The sequence below is a fragment of the Pangasianodon hypophthalmus genome, chromosome 19 (genome assembly GCF_027358585.1).
Source record: "Pangasianodon hypophthalmus isolate fPanHyp1 chromosome 19, fPanHyp1.pri, whole genome shotgun sequence".
In the NCBI taxonomy this organism is placed as follows: Eukaryota; Metazoa; Chordata; class Actinopteri; order Siluriformes; family Pangasiidae; genus Pangasianodon; species Pangasianodon hypophthalmus.
The window spans coordinates 4,973,242-4,982,565 of NC_069728.1; positions in this window are offsets into that span (position 1 = coordinate 4,973,242).

The window sequence follows — 9,324 nt, forward strand, 5'->3', positions numbered from 1 at the left end:
CATGCTTTTTACTTTCATTTACAAGTGGGATAACGCCTACAAACTCTGTATAACATCTGGATGCCCTTGTCTGACAGTAATTGCTCTGTTGAGAAGGGTTTTTGTGTTCATATGTGTGTACGCTTAGTTACCAGAAACACCGTGTTTCCTGTCTTGCAGTGTGCTGTGTTTTTGGCAAGGTGGTCATGCATAGGTGGAAGTGAATGTATTTAAAGTTATCTTTAACAGCCTTAGTCAATGGGGTCACTTATACTTAACATTTGCCCCAAATGAAAGGTTTATCTAATAAATCTCTAGTCATAAATAATTTACATAAATGCGTGTTGTTGGAAAAACCATGACCGAGGATCTGCTGTGGAAGCCAAGCTGGTTCATGTTCAGAAAACTAGTCACTGAACTATGGCAAAAAAATTTTATATGTTTATGGCACTGCTACAGTATATTTTCAAGCACACTGTTCAACCCACTGATATACTTTGCTCAGTCTACATCTAGATTGTGGTCCGCCAGTTTGAAAAGAGAAAATCCATCCACAAAAGCTTTAACTGCTCCCTGGTCTTCTGGTGGTGGAATAGCATGTTTACAATGGAATATGGACAGCTAAAGAAGTGCTTTGCTGAGCACTTCATCCAAAGTATCCAAAATGAACTTCAGAAGGCCCTGAGAACAGTAAGAAGACCCATCAAACAAGGTACATGGTATACGCATGGTATACCTGTACATCTGCTCATGCATACAATTATCCAATCAGCCAATCATGTGACAGCAGCACAATGCGCAAAATCCTGCTGATACAGGTCAAGAACATCAGTTAATGTTCACATCTTTGTCCGTGGCATGGTTTTTGGTACCAGATGGGCTGGTTGAAGTATTTCTAAAACTGCTGATCTCCTAGGATTCTCAAACCAACGAGTTTACACATAATGTTGCAAAAGACTAGAAATATAGTGGGTAGCCATGACCAGATGTGAATGGCCAGATGTGAAAATTAGCCACTCTTTACAACCATGGTGAACAGAAAAGCATCACAGAACACACATTGAACCTTGAGGTGGATGGGCTACAACAACCGAAAACTACATCAGTTTCTACTCCTGTCAGCCAAGAACAGGAATCTGAGGCTACACTGGGCACAGACTCATTGAAACTATACAGTTGAAGATTGGAAAAACATCAATTGGTCTGATGAATCTTGATTTCTGCTGTGACATGCACATGGCAGTGTCAAAATTTGGCATCACCAGAAAGAATGCATGGACCCAACCTGCCTTGTGCCAACAGTTCAAGCTGGTGGTGGTGGTGTAATGATGTGAAGAAAGGTTTCTTGGCACGCAATGGGCCCCTTAATACCAATCCAGCTGCATTTGAATGACACAGCCAATCTGAGTATTGTTGCTGACTACTAGCACCCCTTTATAGCTACAATTTTCCCATCTTATAATGTCTACATCCAATATGATGATGCGCAATGGCACAAAGCACAAGTCATCGACTGGTTCCATTAACATTACAATGAGTTCAGTGTACTTCATTGGCCTCTCCGTCAACAGAACAGAATGCAATAGAGTGCCTTTGGGATGTAGTAGAACGGGAGATTCACAGCATGAAAGTTCAGCTGACAATCTGTGGCAATTCTGTGACGCAATCATGTCAACATGGACCAGAATCTCAAAGAAATGTTTCAAACACTTTGTGGAATCTGCGCCATGAAGAACTGAGGTTGTTCTGTGAGCAAAGGGAGACGCTACCCAGTATTACTATGGTGTTCCAAAATAAAGCTGCGGGTGAGTGTATATGAAAGCACATTTTGTTTTTGTCTTACTTGCATGACTTGCGTTTTTCCATATTATGATTTAAAAGTGAATGTCGTGTAGGTGCACAGCATTCTGTACTCTTCAGTATTCCATGCATTTGACCATTTCCCACTATTAAAACAGTAAAATAATGAATTACATTTGACTGTCATATATTAAATATAAACTGATGTTTATTATTATTTCTTTTTTCCATCAAAACCATTCAAGACCACATGCCAAGATTTACCTTACAGTATCAGTAGATATGGATGTAACCTCCACAAGAAAATGCAGGTGGGGAAAAAGTTATTTGTCTTGTTTAATTAAGCATTCACATCAACAGATAAATTCTCTACTCTCGTAACTTCAAATGTGACAAAACATATTAAATGGAACAATTTTTAAATATAGAACACAACAGGATATTATTATATTACACTACAGTGTAAACCTACACTACAGTGTAAACCCATATGAGGATGGGTTCTCTGTTGAGCCTGGTTCCTCTCAAGGTTTCTTCCTATCACCATCTCAGGGAGTTTTTCCTTGCCACCGTCGCCCTGCTTGCTCATCAGAGACGGCACACACACACACTTCACTTTACTTTTGTTTGTGTAAAGCTGCTTTGAGACAATGACCTTTGTAAAAAGCGCTATACAAATAAAAATGAATTGAATTGAATTGAATATTAGATATCAAAAAGATAATATGTAATTTCACTGTTGGCCCAAATTCTATTAGTCAAAATACAATTTGCTTGGTAAGAAGGTTTTACAGAGCCCAGCCAATAATCACAACCTGTATCATATTGGGTATTGCTGTAATATCCAGTAAAAAACAGAAAATGCGGAAGAGGCCAAATAGTGCTTTTCCTGGGTGTTTTGCTGCTCTGTGACACAGCAATTTGAAAAGATGCAGTTGGCTGGCTTCATGTTTCTTGGAGGAAGCATATGTCAGCCATCACCTTACTGGTTGGTAGCTGTTGTGTGGGGAGATCTGGCTGGTGGGTGGGAATTGGCAAGTGACCAAATTGGGGAGAAAATGGGAAGAAGAAAAAAAAGAACACTGATTCCACTGTGCTATGGAGAATACATTTAAACACTCAGACTGAACCCTGAGCAGTGAGTGAAGTATCAAACATTGTCTGTGCAAGCTGCTATGCTCTGCCCAATAAGAATTGCCTTTCCATTGCTCTGAAGACATTTTAACCATGTTCAGTTAGAAACATACATCAGCCTTAAAAAGTTGATGAACTGACAGTGGTGTGCTTTTTCGTAAGTATGGTAAAGTTGACTGGTTCTCCAGAGGATCTGGTTTGCATGCTATTGGAAAAAGTGCATTGGAAAAAGCAGTGCACAGGGAAAATACCCTCTAGCTGCTTAAACACAGGAAGCAAGCATGGCTCTGTAAAGGCTGAAACTATAATATGCTCTTCTCTTTACTGCAGTAAAAAAAAAAACAATCTTAGCCCAATTACTATACACTGAAAATAATTTCCAAATAAAAAGTCTTTTTGGCTTTCAAATGTGAGTGGGTGAATATTGAGCCAGATTGTGGAGCCTCGGTAAGAATTCAGTTAGAATGTGTGAGCCCGTGGTCTGATGATTCCTGCTTTATATATCTCACAACTGGAAAGAAGGAGGAACTGCTTGTGACATTGTGTAAACTCTTAACATTCAGTGAGGTACTTTCCATTTCTCCTGTAACAGGAGCCCTTTCAAATCCCCTTTTTTGACAGATGAATCCTTATTAATAGCCTGCATCAAGTAAAGCAATGCAGTTTTATTGTGTCAGATGTATGCAATGGGTTCTCTGATGGTATCCTTTCCTGTTGAAGCAGTGGGATTCAGCTCAGTTAACTTTAATGTAACATTGCTGTAAATCTGATCTGCATGTTATTCCACTGTGATTTTGGAGCCCACACTAACAGGTGGTGTGGATGCTAGCTGACAGACTTATAAAAATGCCAAATTCTACTTTGACCTAGACAGTCTCAGCTTAATCAATTAACAACCCACTTGTTGATAAGTTCACATCTGGGAATCAATTAAAATGCTCATAGTTCTTTAACTAAAATGCCTTACCAAATGTTCGTGAAATTGAATGTTATCTAGTATAAGATCTTGGCATTTGGAGCACTTTCACGCTCTCTGTATAGATACCCCCTGACCCCCAGATTGGCTTAACTGGACTATGGCTTAATCTTGAGTTCCAGGCATCATTACATAGGGATGCCTTTTCCCATGAAAAGGGCCTCACTACTATGAAGCTCCTGCAGAGAGAAAATGTTCCAACTTTGAAACACCTTGTTTGACTTGATTGTGCACTAGATAAAATTCAACTTTAAAGACATTTGGTAAGGAATTTTAGTTAAAGAACTATCAGCATTTTATTTCTGAGATGTGAACTTATCACCAAGTGGGTTTTTAATTGATTGAGACTGCCTAGCTCAAAGTATAGATTGGCAAGTCTGTCAGCTGGCATCCACATCACATGTTAGTGTGGTTTGGCAGAAAATTTTTAACAGCTCAAACATGTGCTATGTCATACTTTTTTTTTGGCACGATGATAGCACGTGTTTGAGCTGGCATGTCATAGAGTTAAAAATTTCCTACAATTTGGTTCCACCAGCTCTGGCGGTGAATTACCATTACAGGATTTCCAGGGCAAAGCACAGCTACTCAGAAAGAATATTCTGGTCCTTGTTTATTAATCTGATCATAAAACAAGAGTATGCCTTTTTCACCCACAGTTTTCTTATTCATCAAATTATGATGTATCTGTATGATCAAACTCCTCTCTGGTAGGAGTGGATGTAAATTTGAGCATACAACTTTAACAAACTGAAAATGCTTGGCTTGCAGTTAAATAATCAAAATCAATATCAACAACATGTAGAGTAGTGTACGTAAGTAGCAGTAGTAAGTTGAGTAGTATAAATAATAATACAAATAGCAAATACCAGAAGGTTGAAGCATTGACCTTGATGTGGGCAAATGTGCTGTTCAAAGCATGGAAACTTTATTTTTTTCTAGGTGCAGTTACCAGATGTAGTTTATTTATTTTATTTAGATGTAAATAACAGGAAATGAAAGCTGAAATTCTGATCTATCATCTCCTATCCATCTTTTGATCTCAAACCCAAATATCTTCAGTTTATAGCAAAAACAAAGGAATTGGAAACTCTGATCTTGTTAAATTAAATTTCAGCATTCAGACTACTCTAGTCAGTTAGGCTGTAACAAGCCAGGAAGAGTGAGACAGAATGCGAATAAAATTCGCCTGATGAAACTAACAGTTTACTTGATAAAAGACATGGGAACGTGAAAGGGAATTTGCTTCTGCTAGCGGTTGATTTCAGTTTGTCTCTCAAGTTTGCAAGACTTTTGAAACGACTTTTTGTGTGACACACTAGAAAACAAGGTAGAGCTTTACTCTTTGCTCTCTGAAACAAGATTAGGCAAGTTTAGTTTGGACAGTTCCTTACATGGCCTGAACCAGTTTATACAGTTTTATAACCACCCTCTCAAATTCCAACAAATTTGTTTTGCTGGATATTTATCTTCACTTCCCCCACTCTTGTTTCTCAGCTGTCTAATAGTGAGACTGCTTGTGAGTGAACCACTAACCATTTCCAGTACAGGTGAATAACCATGAAGCAAAAGGGGATCAGGTAGCTAGTCTTAATTATTGACTGACTATTTTAGCATTATTAACATTATCAGTTAATGTTGCTACCCAATATAGTCACTGTTAGAATTGACATTTCTATACAAATCTGTGGAGAGAATCACAACAAAAGTTGTAGTCATTTACTTTCAAATGACAGCTTTGACACTATCTTATTTCATTAAGATAATCATTGCAGTACTTACACACACAGGCACATAGAGTTATTTAGGCAACCAAGAACAACCATAAGAAAAAAACATTAAACCACAATTGGATTTGATTTTGAAAACAAATCTTTAAACAAGATACTACATACAATCCAATTATTAACAACCTGAAAACAAGATGGCTTGGGGTTTTTTTAAATTTATTATTTTTATCATTCATAGCATTACCATAAACTCATAAATGTTTTTTTGTGACCCTTGTTAAGATTATATTAAGATTCTGTTATCTCATTGGGGTTTTCCAGTGTAAAGTTGTTTTAGCACTAACCTTAATGGGTATAAACTGTCTGGTGTATATCGAACATCATCATGTTAAAGTAAATCGAGAAAACCAGGAAAACAAAAACTCATGTGGCTTGTATGCATCACATTACTGGTATTACCAGATCATTACTCAAATGTAACTCTATTTTACTGCCAAAAAGGGAGCTTCTGGTTCCTTACGTGGGTGGCTGTTGAGGAAGACATGTCTACAGTCTCTTCTTTCAGGGTCTTAGAAAATTCAGAGTTGGGATTGCCACTTGCTTGTGGAAAAATAACTGTCTGGTGTTTTTAAGCCCCTGACAATTTCTCTTGGTATTTCATATCCCCCGTTTTACTAATAAACTTTCATTTTATTCAAGTGTGTAAATATTTTGGAACTTTATAAAACACTTATGGTATGCTCAGTATGCTCTTCTTAGTTTGCCCATTGAGTTTCATGTTCTGATTTTTCCGTTTTGCTGGGTTTCTACATATGACTCATAATGCTGCTGTTCATGGCTCCCCTTGACTGGAATAAGATTGTTTTTTCCAGAATTAGAACATTAAATGAGCTACCATTTTCTATGTGCATGATTTAGTTATTTGCAATAAAGCCAAATAGTTTTAAGGTTGATAAAATGAAATGAACAAGGGAAAACTGTGAAACTGTTGAACACTAGTTTCAATTCACACTTTCCATGAAGTAATCTGCAAATATTTCAGCATTAGAAGAATCAAGCCTGTAATTTTGATGGGATTCTTTGAAATAGTATGTTCTTTGACCTAGTGTGATACAATGATAAGGTAAGAAAAGTCCCAGGCATGCTGGGTCTGTCCCCTAATGTAACTATATGTCTGATAAAGGTCTAAAGAAACAGCTTGACCTGTCTCAACAGCTTTGATTATACAGTTCTTTTCTGCAGGCTTCATTTTATCAGAAAATGTATCAGTATCAATTTGGTCCTTCACCAACACTACACTGGTTTTAAGCATAAATAACTTAATGCTCCAGCCATGTTGCATATTTGATTTTGTGAGAAAGAATGGCCCAGAGTTTTAAGTTATTAAGTCATATACATATGGTCCTATTGGCAAACCTTATACTATGGTAGGAAATGTCTGCTCAAGTGTTTATTGGTCATGTGCAAGCAGAAAATCTGGCATTGAAAAGCGGACGTGTAAATGAAAGCATCCTATGATTGCAATGAAATATGTCTAGTAACACTTCTGCCAACAACCCTAGCTGATTATGCAAACTGGCTGGTGCTCAAAACAGTACAGGTCTTTTTTCCAGCATCATTCTAAAGCTGTAATAGGTAATTTTTGGGCATAAAAATTTATTCAGTGTTCAGGGGGACATGGGTGCTGAGAGTCAAACTGGAATACCTAAAATATTAATGTCAGAGATGTCTGGTAAAATTTGGCACAAGTTTTTAAGCTGTCAGCTCTGTGATAGAAAAATGCTATGGTGAGCTACTTGTGGAAGAGCATTTTGTAACATAGTTTGTGCTGTCATTCTCTGCCACACAGATTAATATCATGGCTGCGAATGTAAACAAAGAGAATTCAGGACTGCATCCCAAAGCGCATAATTGCTTTAAGTAATAACACTAATGGTGTAGCGACAAGCAATTTATTATAGTAATATGGGGTTTGGGGGCATGGCCGCTCTGAGGATATGATAATCTGCTTTGTGTGTCCTCAGTGTTATGAGAATTGAAAAAAAAAAAAAAGGCTATTGTCTATCTGCATCAGAGATGGCTCCATGCATCTATAAGTGTGAAAGACAAACTAGCCCACTCAATCTAACTAGCTATCTGAAATACAAGTATCATGTCTGGTTTTGTCTGATTTGTATGTTTTGTTTACTCTTTCTGTGTTCTGCATGACTTTATTATCTGTTATCTAAACTGTGTATTTTGTTCTCCAGCCTGTGGACACATGAGGCACGAGCCAAATTATGTGTTAGCATACTAGTCAAAACACAGTGAGCTGATGCCAAGAATGACTTAATCTCACCCAGTATAATGAGTTTCGAACACAAAAATACAGGGAAATAACACAATCATTAGCTTCCCATCAGAGGTCAAATAATAAATGCCTTACCTGTTCTTTCTTTCACTCCTCTGACTGGTTGTTAACTCTTGCCTGCCACCATACAGTCAAACTTCTTTACTGCCTAAAGCTGAGGCATGATGATGATTGATGTATCTGAGCTGGCATATAACCTAGGTGTACAAATTTCCTGTCAATTTTCACCTGACACCCCTGACACAGGGTTCACTGTAAATGCTGACCATGAATTACTATTACAGGATTGTCCGTTTGACTGACAGAAGGTCAGGAACATTCTATTATAGGTTTTTTGTCCCATGCCTCGATAATCATGTTTTTCCCTTGACCTTTAACAAAAATCTACATACACCACAACCTTGGGCACAAAAGAAGGTCCAGCCACTATCAATGACTGCTGCATAAGTACCAGCATTGAGCCTGAGAGCGATTATGGAGGCTACTCCAACATAAGACCCTGTTAGGCCTGTTACATACTCTATGCAAGTACGCAAACGTGACCAGGAGTGCATGAGTTGGTGCAAGTGTTTTATTTACAGTACATACCTTATGCAAATTCTGGAACACTGTTGGAGTCATACATGGCTAATTTGAAAGGGGGCAGTAAAGTAAAAGCCGCAATGTTACAGAGATTTGAAATGGCTAATATTTCTGTAAAAGCATTCTTCTGTGATTCTGATGTGCTTTGGGGAATGCTAACATATAGTGCCTGTATCGGAATACCTGGAATATTGCATCGCACAAATTTTGGAAGCACACAAATTCTATGTGCATAAGCTGGGAATGCCCCTTGCAGAGCACCTTGCATCCTTGTTGACTTGCATAGAGTATATAACAGGCCTTATTCTCTGCAGCGACACCAGTGGTTGAAATAAAAAAAAAAAACTAGATATCTAGGGAGCCGCCTGTAATAAAGTGAGAGCCTCAGAGTCCAGGTTCAAATAGGGATCAACTTCTGAAGAGATTCGAGTGTGATGTGGAGTTGGCTTCTTCTTGCTGAACAGTTGAGATATTTTAATTGTTTGCTGATTAGCTAACTACCAAAATAGAGAGGAACTAGTTTATTATGTTTTTAGCTTGCTAGCTAAGGTTAGCCAGCTAGTTCACGAACAGTGTGTGTCTCTCTCTGTTTTCATTTTTTCTGGTCTTAGACAATCACAACACCTGATTACTTTTGGCATTTGTTTTTTGCCAACATTGCCAACATTTGTGAGCTGCTTCTCTAACACGGTCTGTTTGACTGTCTTTAGTCTTCTGAGTGGGGATGTGTCAGCCAGGTGTGAGTAAATGGAAGCTCTGGCCTCTTTCAGTGT